A 15,523-nucleotide genomic window follows, 5' to 3' on the forward strand; every position below is an offset into this window, starting at 1 on the left:
GTTTAATTATTTTAACGAATGTAATTTGCAGAACATTCCACCAGCTCTTGAAGCCTCGACGAATCTGCCTGTGACCTCCAGCCCTCCCTCCGTTCATCCCCTCCCTCCCTCCAGACCTACGAGTCCTTTTTATCCACCGAGCGATGCTGAATTCATGAAGGATCCGGATTTATGAAGCACTCGAAGGTTCATAAATACAGATGTACGCGTGTTCTTGCAATAGCAGGGTTTTTTTTTTTTTTTTGCCGTGTTATCAGTAACCGGGTAGGCGGTGGCTGAGTGGTTAGCGTGCGGGCCTCGCATTCACCGCGCCATGGACGACGTCGGTTCGAATCCGCCCGTTACCACCTGGGATTTTTCAGTCACTGCCGAGTGCCCAAGTCTACCCAATGCTGTCCTGAAGACCACCCATCAGCCCGGTCTCTTGGAGAAACCGTCCAAGTGAATCAAGAATGAATTCCGCTGGACAGCATGAGCCTAGCATAAATGGCGCCTCTATAAAAACTGCCTGCGCCATGACGAGCTTTGGCCGACCACCAGGCCCCTGAAGAAAGTCTACCGGCGCTACAGGCGAAGACGTAAAAAAAAAAAAATAATAATTTGCTGCTGCGGCTTATAGTTCTTTTTACGGCAGCGTCCGTATGTATAGCCGATTCACGCTACGGCAACACAGCACAGGTCATACACACACACACACACACACACACACACACACACACACACACCAATGTCCCAGTTGGAGTGTAGAATGGAAGGGGAAATGGAACCGCTGTGCTCCTACTCTATTTCCTTCTTCCTACGATTTTTACTCCGGGAACTCAATACCCCTTTGGAGTTGAATGGAATGCTAATATCTTTTGGCGTCATCCTTCATTCTCTGTACAGGAACAACACTTTTGGAAACTTCGGTTGTTATTAATTTCATGCTCTCTCACTTTCACCATTAAAAATAAACGTTGGGTGAGCACTGGTTTTGTAGAATGTGTTTGAATCTTATGCCGAAACAGATACAACATTGCTTTTCGTCTCCAGTGAAAAAATATAGAAGCATATCACTGGACCCGCGGGTGTTGCTATACGTATACGACGCAGAAAAAAAGAGAAAAAATATTGGCGTGCTGGTTACTAGAGGGAAATTAACTCCGATGAACAAGACACCGTCAGAGTATTCAGTAATTGGATGTCACGAAGCCCCCGGTGGTAGGAAACTGGACAGAGAGACAGACACTCGCACAAACAGACAGATAGACAGACAGCAAATAAGAGCAATACAGACGGACAAAGTGGATAAGGCTGCGTCAAAACAGAGCGGACTGCCTGCAACATTATTGATGCAAACACTGTGGATGACCTTAATTGTTTGCCGAGACACTCTGCTTGCCAACAGGATGGTCTGGTGTGTGTGTGTGTGTGTGTGTGTGTGTGTGTGTGTGTGTGTGTGTGTGTGTGTGTGTGTGTGTGTGTGTGCTCTCTGGTGAGCCACACACAGGTCCATATTCTGTTCTTTCTTTTGTTGCTTTCACTCTTTTCTTTTTCTACCCTTCCTCCAACCACACAACTGCCTCACTCTTATCTTCCAGTGTGCCTCAGCCCCTCTTTATTCGCGCCTCAACCCTTCTTTAATTCCTATCTGTTGACCATAGAGTAAAACAAGACCACCCTTCACTGCTGTTTCTGTTGTTTTTACCCCAACTTTCCCAAAGCCACTATCTACCTGTCTCCTTTATGTGGACAGTTTTGCTTATTGCTAACTGCCTACTGTCTCCATTGCCGTGGACATTGCTTTCATCACAAGCATTCTCCAACGAGACATGAGCCTCAGTCTCCTTTATACACACTGTGGCTCCTCCTCGCTAACTATATCCTATCGATGAAAACAAAAACATATACACACCATTACCACCTCTACTACCACTTACACCACTACGATCACGTCTCTTCCTTCCCCTTATAGAGAAAAAAGATCAATTCTTACTCATTTACATTTCTACTTCTGCAGCCTCACACTTCCTCTTCCACCTACAGCGGCCACCTCTATTTCTTCCTCTTACATATCAAGTTCCTCTGTTTCGCCTCTTTTACCGCTCTCCACCATAACATCCACTACAGCCTCCACCACTTCCTCCACCTTTAATTGCAGCACTTCAATCAATTGTGTTCCTTCCCCTTGCATACCTAGTTCCTATTCCTAAGTCCTCCCTTCCCTTGCCATTCCTGCATTTTTTTAACCCGTTCCCTCCCCTACTCTACCAGACTCATCACAGCACAACCTTATATTTTTTTTTTCAAACTTGAATGTGAACTAATTAGAAACTGCGCATAGGATTTTTCTGTGCAGTTTTCTATTCTGCCTGACACTTACTCGACGTGACATTTATTTAAACTAATTCCTTGGTTCTCTTTCGTCTTTTGCTCTAATATTTGTGTATAATGTAATTTTCCCCCGACCTTTTATCTCCGTTTTCACATCGTTTTTTATTATTTGCATCATTCCTGTTCTTCATTTTATGGTTGAACACGAACATTTTGGTGTGTGAAAGAGTGAAACATACAGAGACGGTCTAATTTATAAGTTAGATATTAGATAGACGAACACAGACACACATTGATAAACGCACACAGGAAAAAAATATACATAAACCTTCATACAGCAGAAAAATAAACTCGCCACCATCAAATAGGTTGGTTAAGTAAGAAGTTTAAAAGTAAATATAGATAAAAAGTATTGCGGTTGGTTCAGAAACGAGCCGACTTTCTCTCTTCTGTTATCTCCATTCCCCTTCAAATACAACATAAAATATTCCTCGTTAAGTTGAGATTAAAATGGGGGAAAAAAAGGAAAAAACTTAAAGGAAATGTATAAATTCAGTACACCTGGAAATGCGTTTTTTTTTTTTCTCGTTTCACTTTCTCTTCACTATCGTATTTTCTGCTCTGCCTTACCTCCCCTTACCTCCCTACCTGCCAGGCGATAACTGCTCTTGATAATGATAATGACTGGAGTGGAAGTAAAAGGAAAAAAGAATAAAGAGGAGGTGAAGGAGGAGGAAGAAGGTAAAAAAAAGTGGAAGTGGACAGGAACAGACAGGAGGAGGAGGAGGAGAAGGAGGAGGAGGAACATAGGAGAAGGGAGAAGGAAGGGAAAGAGAGGAAGAAGAAAGAAAAAGGAGGGGATTGGAGGTAAAGGAGAAAAAAAGAAAGAGGGGGTGAAGGAGGAGGAAAGAAGAAAAGAGGATGAAAAAGGCAAAAAGAAAGGAAATGGATAGGAACAGGAAGAGAAGGAGGAGGGGGAGGTAGGAAAGGGAGAAGGAAGAAAGAGAAGGAGGAATAGAAAGAAGAGAGGGAGGAGGGAGTGCTCATGCTACCACCGACCTGCTTGCACACACACACACACACACACACACACACACACCACTTCCCTCACCTCACGCGTACATAAGATTGTTTTATTTTCGCCAAGTCGACCTGCAATTTAGCCGGATCATATTTCACGGTCCTTCTTAGTCCTGCACGACCCTCTAATTTTGCTGCAGCCTGGAAGATGAAAGGAAAGAGAGCGAGAGGGAGAGGCAGAGCAAGGGAGAGGCAGAGCAAGGGAGAGAGAGAGGGAGAGGGTGAGAGAACGCAAGGGTGAGGTAAAAAAAGTTTCCAAGCTCTCTCTCTCTCTCTCTCTCTCTCTCTCTCTCTCTCTCTCTCTCTCTCTCTCTCTCATAGCCGTCAACTACCCTTCCGTCCTTCCGTGTTACCCTCGAGGCCCGGCCATTATGAAGCTGTTTCCGGGAAGTCACGGCGGGTTACGGGGCCTCTCGGGAGCGTCACTAGTGTTGTTGTCGGACGCTTTGTATGGCCGTGGGTGGAGGGGGAGGCTTGTCTATAGGAGGACACGCAGCGGAAGGGGACTGAAGGGGGAGAGGAGGAAATATGTAGTTGACGTGACATCAGAGTATGGTCGTGGGTGGAGGGGGGGGACTCGTGTATAGGTGGACACGTGGAGGGAGGGTGATCATGGGGGAGTAAGGAGGAAATTTGTAGTTGACGTGACATCTATCTTGTATGGCCGCGGGCGGAGGAAGGAAGGACATCTTGTGTATGGGATGGTTTACGGATGACTCACCAACGTTACGTCTTCCTCTTGTATGTAATTTATGTGACTCCCGTGTCTTTTGTTTGGTCTTTTGTATTGTGTTAAGTTGCGTGTCACGGCTCTGGAGGAAGGACATGCATAAGTAACTTTTTTTTTTTAAGGGGCTCCGGGACTTTAATACATTTTTGAGGACTGCTTATCGTTAGATTTCGATTATTTTCTACTTGATTTTCGTTGTTGCTTACTGAAGTCTTGTGTTTAATATTATGCATGGAAGAAGATTTTGTGTACAAGACTATTTTGAGAATGGATTAATTAACGCAGCGTGACATGTGCTTGCCCTTTCTTTTTATTATTATTATTTACGTGTCATGTTTTCGATATCGTCTGCATCAAGTTGTTATATATCCGTAACTTTACGTCGCGATTACCTCTGGCTGGTAGTTCCATGGCATCACTTCTGGACCAACTTGACTTTTATTTTTTGTTCTTGTAATCCTTTACGAAAATATTTCATCGCAACGAATTTCCCGCGTTGCTCAATCATGTTACGACGTTTTATGTATTATGTGGAGAAGATCGTATCACTCGCCTTACTAATTATTTGCTGTATATGTTTGCTTTGTTTTGTTTTCTTTGTGGCAAGGCAATAACAGCAGTAATTATGATGACAAATGTTTGACGTGTGTGTGGGGGGGAGGTGGGGGGGAGGTATGTGTGTGTGTGTGGGGGTGGGGGGGGAGATATGTGTGTGCTTGTGTGTGTGTGTGTGTGTGTGTGTGTGTGTGGGTGTGTGTGTGGGTGGGTGGGTGCTCCATGCTGTTTGCACTGTTTTTAGTTACTGACACGCCATGTACACACACGTAACCTATAATTGGGTCCATTTGCAAGCTATCAAATTACTGTAATGTTGTTTGCTGTTCAATACTACCGTTAACATTCCGGCAACTACTACTACTACAACTACTACTACTATTGCTACTGCTACTGCTATTACCAAACAATAATGATAATAGTAATAATATTAATAACAGTAAAAATAATAATAATAATAATAATAGTAATAGTAATGATAATAATAACTTCACATTCAATAAGAATAGCAATCCTCCTACTCCTACTATTGCCGCTACTCTTCCCGAGCCCTGTGACCCATTAGACACCGAGAGTATTCTTTTAAATCCCGTGCAGCAGCAGCTCATGCATAATTATCATGTCAATATTCAATAGCGATGATTAAACGGGAGTGTGTTTTTAAAGCTTATGTGCCTGAGGAGCGAACACGTTAATAATTGTGTTGGCAAGCAGAAACACTGGATATAAGTATAGAAAATACAAATTTAGGAAGGATGGAAACTGGTGAGAGCTTCATATTTTATGCTAAATGTTGGGTGACTGAGGAGGGAATGTTAATATATTCCTCTCATCCCCTACCTTCGTCTGTCCCCTTCAAGAACCACTCATTAAATTTTCCTTGCAAAGTCACGGCTGCTCTACTTGTCAGATCTTCGGTTCCTTCGCAGCGCAAATCCAATTCTTATAGGTTAGAAGTGAGAATTCTTCGCATCGCAGCACTATTTTTTTGTTAGAACATTTTTTTTTTCAGCAGCACAGTTCTATTTTCTTGTCAGAACTCAAGTTATTCGCAGTACATTTTTTCTCCAGTTTGTTGCGAAGAGTCAGTGATGGAGAGCCAAGGCGAACGGTTAATGGCCTTTGTGGAGAGCCCGGTGTGATTGGCGGTCAGCCACTTGTTGAGAGATTTTGACTAATGTGTTGTGGAAGGAAAGTGGAAGGCGGCAGACGAGTGGCTTACATGGAGGTAGTTGGGTCAGTCAGTCAGTCCACTTGTTGATATTGGTGTCGTGTTTGCATGACAGTTTACAGTGCTATAAAGTTTGCGATGCATGACACGATTATTCTTTTTTAATAAGAAACAATAAGAAACACCCCCAACACGCTGCTTCCCTAGCACGAAGTATGCCAACTAGGAATAATCCAATTTTGTTTACTCAGCTGATAATTTCATTGACATTTATGTAATTTCTGAAACTTAGCAGTAATAACATGTTTATAAGGGATGAGACGAGACACCCCTTGCAACAAAACAGATGGGAAGGAAAACAGCAAAGGGCAAGGAGGGCCAGCGTTATCAGAGGTTGTTCATCCGCATTTAGTGAATTCTGAAGCTTATAACTATCAACATGTTTATGAAGGGTGAGGGAAACCTTGTAACGGATTAGCTGGGGAGTAAATGATAGCGGATAGGGAAAGGCAGCGTTATGTGGGGCTGTTTATCATCTGTTTGTGTTCGTGTGTCTGGCAAATTTGCATCGACAATTTAGTGAATTTCAAACTAGGGAATATTAGCATGTTTGTAACGAGTGGCGATGCATCGTTATTTGTTAGCTGGGGAAAGAAACGTGGATGGGCAATGGAAGGGTGTTTATTTACCGTGTTTTAATAATCCTGAAGCTTACAAATAATTTCATGTTAATAATGGATGAGGGAAGCGCAACAGTAAATGGACGGGGGAGGAAAAAGTGGTGGACAGAAAGAGTGGTGTGCTGTGTTTTAATATCATATGTTTGTAGGCTTAAAACTAGCTCGTTAAATATTTACAAGTCGCGAGAAAAGCTGCGAAAGGAAAGGCAGACAAGAGAGGAGGAGGGGCAGAGTTCTCAGAGGCTATATATTATTATTTTTTTGCATATACATACTTGTCAAATATGCAATACCTAGCGCATACATGGTCGCTCAAGAAAGAGAGCTCGAGGTCAGCTATCCAAGGACGGGTCGTCTTGCTGATCGCGGACAGCCGAGTCTGGGCACACCCGCAACCCAGTCCAGGTCTTATCACCGCGACCCTCGGACATGTTACACGTGGGGGAAGCTACAGCCAGGCTCTTGTACTCCGTAAAGGGAATGTGGTCTGACTGCTTTTCCGGACTTCAACTGTGTTTGTGTGTATGTGTGTGCGTGTAGGGGGGGGGGGGGGAGAGAGAGAGAGAGAGAGAGAGAGAGAGAGAGAGAGAGAGAGAGAGAGAGAGAGAGAGAGAGAGAGAGAGTGAGAGTGTGTGTGTGTGTGTGTGTGTGTGTGTAATAATAATAAACGTGTGCCGCGAGGATCTTGAAGAGTAAGCCGGACCAAAGTGAATCAGCATAAGGGCGTCAACAAGTTTAGGAGCGAGGAAAACCGAGTTACTTGAAAGGACACTTATTTATTCAAGACCGCACGGGAGGGAGGGACGGAAAGGAGGAGAAAGAAAGCAGTTACACGATATTAAAGTCTTGAATATTCGCCTTTTCCTATATTCCAGGATGCTCTTTCCCTCGCGCCTCCGTCTTCCTTTATTCCTCTATTGTCTTTGATGAATTAACTCTCTCAACTAATATTCTCTGTTGCATTAAAGCATGTGGTGAGGAAGATGAGGCAGGTATGTCGAGGGTGCTACGGGGATAAAACGAGATTTGGACGTGAGAGGCAAGACGTGAGGGAAATGGAGGGGAAGGGTGAAGGCTGTTAGGGAAATCTTGCACTAAAATGTTATACGTGAGGGAAAAAGAACTGAGGGGAATGAGGGGAGTGGAAAGGGTTGTTAGGGAAATATTGCACGAGAATGTACGTGAGAGAACAAGAACTAAGGCGAATAGAGGGGAGGGGAGAGGGTTGTAAGGGAAATATTTCACGAGAATGTACGTGAGAGAACAAGAAGTGAGGGGAGAGGTGAAGGTTGTTAAGAAAGTGTTGCTCGTGAATGTTAGGTTATAGTATCCGACTCCAACATCCTTTTGCTTCCTAGCTTTACCCCGTCAAGCAGCAGGAACTTTGTGTGGATGTCTTGTTGATTTAAAGTTGAGCGTTCGGAAGTGTGTGTGTGTGTGTGTGTGTGTGTGTGTGTGTGTGCATGTGCGTGGGTTGGTGGGTGGGAGGGTGAGAGTTATTTCACGTGTTCGTTCTCCCTTCCTCTCTCTTTTAGCAACCATTTTTATTTATTTACAGCTTTGTTTTCTCTTTCCTTTCCTCTTTTGAAACCTTTAATTCCTCTGGTGGAAATTAGTTGCTGCGCTTCCTTTTTCCTTTGTGTGAAGTTTTCTCTTTTTCATGTTCTTTATGATTTTTAGCACCGCATTTTTCTGTTTTTCACTGACACACACACACAGACACACACACACAGACACACACACACACACACACACACACACACACACACACACACACACACACACACACACACACACACACACACACACACACACACACACACACACACACACACACACACACACACACACACACACACACACACACACACACACACACACACACACACACACACACACACCTATCAAATCGACCCCTTTATTGATCTTTATTGACCCTGAAAACTCCTGGCGTGGGAGGAAATCGTGTTATTACTTATTCATATTAATATCGCTTATTCATATTTAATGGGCGAGGGGGACCAGGTAGAGTAATGCCACCTGTCTGTCGCCTAGGCACCACCAGCCCCGGATGTAGGGTTGACTTGTAAGGGCGTTTTTCCTGCTTTATCACTATTAATTTCCATCCCAGGCGGTGCGGTGGTTTGTCATGGTAATGTCCCACTTCCCTCTTGTTTCCGCGCGGCTCGGCTCGGAAATCATCATTATCTTAGGCTGGAAACGAGCGAAAATTGGTGACTCGGCTCTGAAATTATCGGTGGTGCGCGGGAATTACGGAGCGGGAGACGCCTACACACCTGTATACCTGTGTGAGAGAGGCAGCGAGGGGAGGGGAGGTGAGGTGGAAGGGTGGGAGGTAAGGGGACAGTGGGACAGGACACGGCAGGTAATGTGGTAGGGAGGGGAGGAGGAGGAAGTAGATAGGGATGGTGGTAAGGGAGGGGATGCTGTGGTGGGTGACAGGAAGGGGAAGTTGAGGTGGGTGGTAAAAGGGGTAACTGAGGTGGGTGCGTAATAGGCAGGGCAGACATGATGGGGTGGATGGTTAGGTGAAGAAGGTGGATAGGTGGGAAAGTTGAGAGCAGTTGGGGTGGATAGAACAAGGGGGCCAGTTTAGGGGATGGTATGGTGAGTGCTGGTGTTGCAGGAGAGGTAAGAAGGGTTACAGGAAGGGTGCAAAAGGGGGCAGGTGGGAGGTAGGGGTGGCGGGGTAGAGCAGGGGATGGGTGGTTGATAAGGTGGTGGATGAAGGGGGGGGGGGTAGAGGCGGCATCTCCACCTGCAATTTGTTCTACCTGCTGCGTTCTCTTGTTTTAGGTAATGTGACAACACACACACACACACACACACACACACACACACACACACACACACACACACACACACACACACACACACACACACACACACACACGCACACACACAGGGAAAATATATACAGGTACCCGGAGTTTGCAAACATTTCATGGATATTTTTTAGTGATTTTTTAGTCAGTTCCGCCGGCGCTCGTTCCGCGTGATATTTTTTTTAGCATTCGGCGAAAGAAAAGCCTGGGGCATGGCGCAACGCAGCGAGCTGAGTTTACGTGACTGCGAGTACGAGCAAATGAAAGGAAAAGCGGACTAATGAGCTTAAAGGTGATTTGTTAATAGAAAAGCAAAACCACCAATTGTGAATTACAGAGAAAAAACAGTCATCCCAGAAGTGACTCGTGAATAGAAATGCAAACTCATTCAAGCAAACTTACCGATTCTTGCGCTCATGATTCCCCCAAGGCGCACGACCAGGATCAAGTTCCCTCTCGTTGAAAAGCCTTTTACCCAACAACCGAACCGTGATTTGTAAACAGAAAAACAAACACGCATATGATCCTCTTGAGACTAAGGATACGTGACCACACGAGGAAAATCTTTTAAAGTAATAACTAAACCGTGTAATTACTCCCGCTCAGACCAGAGCACGCGAGGCTTTTTCCTCCTGGTTTAGCGCCCTATCCCGGGTCGGGTTGGCAAGAAGCAAGCGTCTCCGGGTCTGGATCTCGCCGGTAATTCGGTTATACGGCGGAGTGACGGCCTGACCCTGTTAGTGTCCATCAGAAGTCAGATGGCGCCATTATGCTGCCAGTGAGGTGGAAATTTCATTGCATTGTAACGCGTCATCCATATGGATAGTCTTCACAGTGAGTGGCGGGTGGGCGCGGCGAAGAATAGACTGGCCCGGCGGAAGACTCCTCCTGTCTTTGTGTATCCTTGTTTGGCCTCTTGAAGACTCCATTATGTCCAAGTGTGTTCTTGAGTAGGGCTGGGCGGAGCGGTAAATAGACTGGTTTTCCTCTTGTGGACTCTTTATGTCCTTCTGTATCCTTGTCTATGGCTGGGAGGTTCTTCTGAAGGCGGCGTGACCTTGTGTATTCGTATGTATTTTTCCTTGCACTATTTTGCGGGCAAGGGATTGACCGTGGCTTCCTGAACAGCTCTAGCGGTACGTCCTCTAAGGCGAAGCTTCATGGGGCAAGAACAAGACTCCAACCCTTACATGCGTACCCTCGCGTAGCACTGTGTGAGCCGGGGCTGTTGTGGTGTTCCCCAAGCGTGCCGCGACACATGTAGCGGCGATAAACTGTTGGCCGCACACCCAAATTATAACTCATTAGTGACCATGAGTGACCATGGGAGATCGTATGTTGATTTTTTTTACGCCTGAAACTACAAACTCGCTAATGTGGGTCGTTCGTGGGGCCGCATAGAGTTGTCGTTGTGCGGCGTGAGGTCATTGTGGCGGTGAGGGTGGTGGCGGGGCAGCGGGACGAGGCAGCTGGGTGTGTGTGGACAGCTGGTGCGCAGTGATAGTGGCTTGCTGGGCGGGGAGACGGAGGGCGGCGGTGGTGGTGGAGAAGCCGCCGGTCAGGATGGGGTTGAGGGAGGAAAAAGCAGGCTGGCTGGCCGGCTGGCTGGCTTCTTCCTGCGCAGAAATATTCTTTAATTTCTACACGCCACGGAAAGCAAAATATATATTCGCAATAATAATTTCGTGTCATTCCTTTCACAACAACAATAGGTATTCATTCATGCATGAACACACACACACACACACACACACACACACACACACACACACACACACACACACACACACACACACACACACACACACACGGCCCGGTAGCTCAGTGGATGGAGCGTCTGCCTTACAACCAGAAGGACCGGGGTTCGATTCCCCGGCCGGGTGAAGATAAGTTGGGTTTATCTTCTTTCACGTGTAGCCCCTGTTCACCTAGCAGTGAGTAGGTACGCGACGTCAGGCAAGGAGTTGTGACCTCGCTTTCGCGGTGTGTTGTGTGTGAGTGGTCTCAGCCCTATCCAAAAATCGGTACTATGAGCTCTGTGCTCTTCCGTAGGGGAACGGCTGGCTGTCTCGAGAGAGACCCGCAGCATACCAAGAGGTGAATTACACACACACACACACACACACACACACACACACACACACACTCTCTCTCTCCTCAGCTCAAACATATTCCAAGAGATCACAACTCATGAGTAAATATCAGTGAATATCAGCACTGGCGATTACCCAAGTTTACACATGAAAAACCTAACAAGATACGCATCGGGGTCCGTCTTCGCCTCTCGTTCTTCCATCCGCCTCATCATCCTTGCTCCCGCCCAGCCCAGCCCGCCGCCCGAACGCTTGCCTGCCGACCATTCTATTAAAGCCGAAGAGCCACTCACCCTTCCCCGTGTGAGTCCTTTTAGCAGGTGTATAATGGGGGAGAGTAGACGGGCCGGTCACCAAGGCCACCCCGACACACTCACTTAACTATAGAGACTTGAAACTCGGAGGACGCTGTGAGACTCCAACGATCAGGAGAGGAAAGGTCGACGAAATGTTAGTCTGATCAGTCGGTCCGTGTGGTTCTCCGTGTCCTTGCCCTTGCTACTGTTGCTGCTGCTCTTCGGTGGTGCTTCAATTTTTAAGCCTCGCCTCAGTCACTCAATGCTACTGCCTTCGCTGCTATTAGTGTTATAGGTCTTTTTTTCATTGTGTGTGTGTGTGTGTGTGTGTGTGTGTGTGTGTGCGTGTGTGTTTGTGTGTGTGTGTGATTAATTCCAGCTTCTCCAGGGAAATCTAATTACTTCCGATCACAAAACAGTTGCAAAGAAAACACACTTCACGTCAGCAACATTGTGATATCGACTGCTCGCAATTATTCAACGCGGAAAAAGAGAAAGAGGAGGAGAAGCAAGATGATAACGTGAACTGGGATCAGAAAAGTAGATAAACAAAAAAAAAAGAACATCCACCGTTAACCGAAGTAAAGCCGAGCAGATGATTTTAAGAGACAAGAGACGAAAAATCACCAAAACCACAAAGTATAAAATAATTAATCTGTGGTGCGGTGTGGGGTGAGGGGGTGAGGGGGGAGAGGAGGCCGGTGAAGCTGCGGAGGCGAAAGCAGTCTAGTCGTTTGGCTGAGGGTAAAAGAAAAAGTTGGCGATTGAGAGATTTAGTGGGATTAGGATATTCCAGCAAAGTGTTCCGAGGAGTTTCAGGGCTGAGCAGAGACTGACAGTGGGTGGCTTTGGCAGGGGCGGCGGCGGTGGTGGCAGGGGCGGTGATGGTGGTGGGATGACTTTTCCTCGGGTGGGTAACAGCGGCGGTGTGGTGGATCTGGTCTTGCACGATTATCTACCCAAAACTGACTCCTATATATTCATGGTTCCAGTCCTCAATTTCCCTGGTTTTGGTGGCAATGGCGGTAGTATTAGAGGAGATGAAAGTGTTCATTGAGGTAGAGGTAGAGGAGGTAGAAGAAGGAAGGAAACGACTCACTACTCTAGGTGGCGTGCGTGTTCCTGACGTATAGGGGAAGTGGTGGCGTGCGTGGCTGATTAAATATATGGCTCTTGTCTTCGAGGCGGCTTTTGATGGCGTGTTTACCGAGTATATATGGGAGGCTCGACGGTGGCGGTTATGGTGTCTAATGGGCGTGGCCGCGGTGGCTATGTCGCTTAACGGCGGATAGCTATGGGGCTTAGGGACGGAGGGATGAAAGTTATGGCCGTGTAGTTATGGCTAAGGAAGTTATGGCTGTCACGGGTGGTTACGCAGCGATGTAGATGATTCACTCCTTCCTTGGTGCTGGGAGCGTGGCGGTGGAGGAGTGGAGGAAGGCATGGCGGTCAGTGGTGTGGCGATAAAAGTTATGACTGCAGCTTATAGGGGTGTCACGGGTCGTTTGTGTTCTTAGGTAGATGATGATATGGTTTTCCTTTTATCCGTGTGGGTGGTAATGACAAGCTAGAGGGGCAAATGACAGCCGCGGCGGGGAGTGGAGCGTGAGCGGCGGCTGTACCAACGAAAAGGCTGCCGTTGCTGCTGTAGAGGTGCGTCATTTGCTACCGAAAGTGATAGCCACAGACAGGCCGAGGGTTGGTCTGGCCGAGGCGCCGCAACGCATCAACGCATGTCAACTGATTATTACCGGCAGTTTTTCACGTTATTTTCTTTGTGGACGTGTGGGTGAGTGTCGGTCTGTGTGTGTGTGTGTGTGTGTGTGTGTGTGTGTGTGTGTGTGTGTGTGTTTGTGTGTGTGTGTTTGGAGTCATTAAGCTTAAACTTTAACATATAGAAAAATAGCAAAAAAAGAAAGCTATATCTGTGAATAAAAATAACAGCTACTACTACTACTACTACTACTACTACTACTACTACTACTACTACTACTACTACTACTACTACCTACCTACCTACCTACCTACCTATCTATCTATCTATCTATCTATCTATCTATCTATCTATCTATCTATCTATCTATCTATCTATCTATCTATCTATCTATCTATCTATCTACCTACCTTACCTATCTACCTACCACTAATACTACACTACCGTTCTATAAAAGCATGACCAATAGCAATCCCGCCGCCCTCATCTCCACAACAAAAGTAAGAATACCAGCAGCAGCAGGAGCAGTAGACATGCACGCGGGGCTGCAGGGCCGGCCACTATTTCGTCTGTTTCCAGGGCGTATGGGAGAAACTCGCGCCTTTCCTTTAAACAGGTTAGGAGGTAACGCAATAAAGGAAAATGTGTTTCTGAGCGTTTCCAGTTTCGGTGCTGCTGCTGTTGCTGTGTGCGTGTGTGTGTGTGTGTGTGTGTGTGTGTGTGTGTGTGTGTGTGTGTGTGTCTGTCTGTCTGTCTGTCTGTCTGTCTGTCTGTCTGTCTGTCTGTCTGTCTGTCTGTCTGTCTGTCTGTCTGTCTGTCTGTCTGTCTGTCTGTCTGTCTGTGTGTGTGTGTGTGTGTGTGTGTGTGTGTGTGTGTGTGTGTGTGTGTTGCTGTAGGGGTATATGTATTGTATTTGTGTTCCGATGTATTTCATATTCTTTTGTTGAAACACTAACTATTGTAATATTCAAGCGACATCCGTTATTCACCAGCAGACCACGTGCCCTCTTATCTTGTTTATCGGCGCGGAGGGGAAAACGGCCGTTATTCTCGGTAGACTGAATAATGTAAAGTAAAAAAAACAATACTTCGAAACTGTATAACTCATCGCTTGTACTCTTCTTTTGTCTATTTAAAGTGGATAAGAGTTGAATTTAACGGAATGGAAATGACTTGAAATGAAATTGAAAAGGGCTGGAAGTGGCTGAAAAGGAAAATGGAATGTAAATGACTAAGCATGGACATGACTAGGAATGGAAGTGACCAAGATTAAAGGTGACTAGGAGGGAAGAAAACTATAAATGAAAATAACTAGGAATGGAAGTGACCAAGATTGAAGATGACTACTAGGAAGGGAGAACACTAGCAATGAAAATAACTAGGAATGGAAGTGACCAAGATTGAAGGTGACTACTAGGAAGGGAGAACACTAGCAATGAAAATAACTAGGAATGGAAGTGACCAAGATTGAAGGTGACCACTAGGAAGGGAGAAGACTAGAAATGAAAATGACTAGGAACGGAAGTGACCAAGATTGAAGGTGACTAGGAGGGGAGAAGACTAGAAATGAAAATAACTAGGAATGGAAGTGACCAAGATTGAAGATGACTACTAGGAAAGGAGAACACTAGTAATGAAAATAACTAGGAATGGAAATGCCCAAGATTGAAGGTGACTACTAGGAAGGGAGAAGACTAGAAATGAAAATAACTAGGAATGGAAGTGACCAAGATTGATGACTACTAGGAAGGGAGAAGACTAGCAATGAAAATGAATAGGAATGGAAGTGACCAAGATTGAAGGTGACTACTAGGAAGGGAGAAGACTAGAAATGAAAATAACTAGGAATGGAAGTGACCAAGATTGAAGGTGACTACTAGGAAGGGAGAAGACTAGCAATGAAAATAACTAGGAATGGAAGTGACCAAGATTGAAGGTGACTAGGAGGGGAGAAGACTAGAAATGAAAATAACTAGGAATGGAAATGACCAAGATTGAAGATAACTACTAGGAAGGGAGAAGACTAGAAATGAAAATAACTAGGA

Source organism: Eriocheir sinensis, chromosome 15 (assembly GCF_024679095.1).
Source record: "Eriocheir sinensis breed Jianghai 21 chromosome 15, ASM2467909v1, whole genome shotgun sequence".
Lineage (NCBI taxonomy): Eukaryota > Metazoa > Arthropoda > Malacostraca > Decapoda > Varunidae > Eriocheir > Eriocheir sinensis.